We start from the raw sequence: 2,884 nt of genomic DNA on the forward strand, positions 1-2,884 counted from the left end.
TTTTACAAATGAGAATTGCACAAAATACAAGCACTCGGACTGAGTTTTTTATTATTACATGGTGAAATCTCAAATGAATTACTACTGATAATAATATGCCTGTAACATCCTTTGAACACGTAGTAGGCGATAGCAACTAAGGGACAAGCGAAGCCCTTCATCATTTTACAGAGGGGGAAGTTATCGTGAGGTAGATTTTAATTTGTTGTCATCTGAGTCTTTCTGTTTATCATATTTTTTAGTTTTCTATGTGGTCTTCATGTCGAAGTTACTTTATCTGTTTTCTTGGTCAGCACTTTATGAAAACCTCTTGGTGTGTTTCACTTTGAATGTTGATTCTGTTGATTTGTGTATTGTCTGATCTACCTTTGTTACATTGTCCAATAAAAGGCCAAACGTTGGCAGACTTCCTGCAAAACATGTCTGTGCTTCATAATTGACAGTAACATTTGAAGTCAGTGGAAATGATATTGACTTAATGTCCAGGAACTAAGCACACTCATACCCTTTTCACACTCTTGTGCTAACCCCAACCATACTGCGCTGGCTTTCACATTGTCCTTTCCAGCACAGTTTTAGCAACTACAATGGATGCATAACCAGGCTGGCACAGGAGAGCTTGGCCTCTGATAATCCTAGGGTTTGGCTCAGTAGTGTGACAAAGGTATGAGTAGATGTACAGTATAAAGTACTAGAAGGTCTTTGTGAAAGTTGCAGTCAGAGTAGAGCAATATACTTAGTTCAATGGGGATTTATATAATTTCCACCATAGTCCTTACAAGACTTAAGTTACTTGATCAGCTCAGTTTATGGCTGCTTTATTGAGGAACACTTTTACTTACAATGTGATGGGTGGTTGTCTCAGCTGGTGACCTCAAAGCAGCAATCAGCAGTTGAAACGATAAATCGTCCTCCCTGTTTTGGTAAAAAGCTGACTGCTGGGGCTGGAGAAATGTAACCACTCAAATTCATAGAGCTATGGATGCAAGGAGTGACCATCCATGATATAAAAATTATAGTTTTAACCATGTTTTGAGGCTATATAGTGTTTACAACTGGAGTAAAACAAGCTTCTTTTGGGATTCTAATGGGGTATGACAGTTGAACTAAGCTCATGAGGCATTGACACCGAGTGTACAAAACATTAGAAACACCTTCCTAATATTGAGTTTCACCCCTCTTTGCCCTCAGAACAGCCTCAATTCGTCGGGTCATGGACTCTACAAGGTGTCAAGTGTTCCACAGGGATGTTTACTCCAATGCTTCCCACAGTTGTCAAGTTGTCTGGATGTCCTTTGGATGGTGAACGATTCTTGATACACACAGGAAACTCTTGAGCATGAAAAACCCAGCAGCATTGCAGTTCTTGACACTCAAACCGGTGCATCTGGCACCTACTACCATACCCCGTTCAAAGGCACTTACATATTTGGTCTTGCCCATTCACCATCTGAATGGCAAAAATATACAATCCATGGCTCAATTGTCTCAAGGCTTAAAAATCCTTCTTTAACCTGTCTCCTCCCCTTCATCTACACTGATTGAAGTGGATTTAACAAGTGACGTCAATAAGGGATCATAGCTTTCACCTGGTCAGTCTGTCATGGAAAAAGCAGGTGTTCTTAATGTTTTGTTCACCGTGTATCTACCAAATGTATTAATTTGAATATGTTGATTACTTATCCTTGCCATTATCATTCACCTGTTGATAAGACAAGACGTGAAAAAATGTGTTGCTAACATATGATGGGGGGGGGGGTTAAAGATACCTGCTCTAGATGTCTCCATGTACAATGTGTTATGAGACTATTGTTTTCCCAGTAATTATATCTAATAAAACTTTATTTTTTTATGTCATTTGTGGAGGGAGACTGTTGCGTTACAGCCTGAATTTAAAATGGATTAAATAAAGATGTTTTGTCACTGGCCTACCAACAATACCCCATAATGTCAAAGTGGAATTATGTTTTAACTGAAACCTGAACTGTCTTGAGTCAATAAGTATTCAACCTCTTTGTTATGGCAAGCTTAAATAAGTTCAGGAGTAAAATGTGCTTATAAAGTCACATAATAAATTGCATGGACTCACTCTGTGTGCAATAATAGTGTTTAACAGGATTTGTTGAATGACTACCTCATCTCTGTACCCCATGGCTGAGATAGGGGAAAACTGAGGATGGATCAACAACATTGTAGTTACTCCACAATACTAACCTAAATGACAAAGTGAAAAGAAAGAAACCTGTACAGAATAAAAAATATTCCAAAACATGCATCCTCTTTGCAACAAGGCACTAAAGTCATAATGCAAGAAACGTGGCAAAGCATTTACATTTTTGTCCTGAATACAAAGTGTTATGTTTGGGGCAAAACCAATACAACACGTTACTGAGTACCACCATTAATATTTTCAAGCATAGTGGTGGCTGCATCATGTTATGGGTACGCTTGTAATCGTTAAGGACTGGGGAGTTTTTCAGGATAAAAAAAGAAACGGAATTGAGCTAAGCACAGGCAAAATCCTAGAGGAAACCTGGTTCAGTCTGCTTTCCAGGAGACACTGTGAGATGAATTCGCCTTTCAGCAGTACAATAACCTAAAACACAAGACCCAATCTACACTGGAGTTGCTTACCAAGAAGACGGTGAATGTTCCTGAGTGGCCGAGTTACAATCTACTTGAAAATCTAAGGCTTGACCTGAAAATGTTTGTCTAGCAATGATCAACAACCAATTTGACAGCACTTGAAGAATGTAAAATAAAAATAAAAAATAATGGGCAAGTGTTTCACAATCCAGGTGTGGAAAGCTCTTAGAGACTGACCCAGACAGACTCACCGGTGTAATCGCTGCCAAATGTGCTTCTACAAAGTATTGACTCATGG

The sequence above is a fragment of the Coregonus clupeaformis genome, chromosome 28, assembly GCF_020615455.1.
Source record: "Coregonus clupeaformis isolate EN_2021a chromosome 28, ASM2061545v1, whole genome shotgun sequence".
NCBI classification, from domain to species: domain Eukaryota; kingdom Metazoa; phylum Chordata; class Actinopteri; order Salmoniformes; family Salmonidae; genus Coregonus; species Coregonus clupeaformis.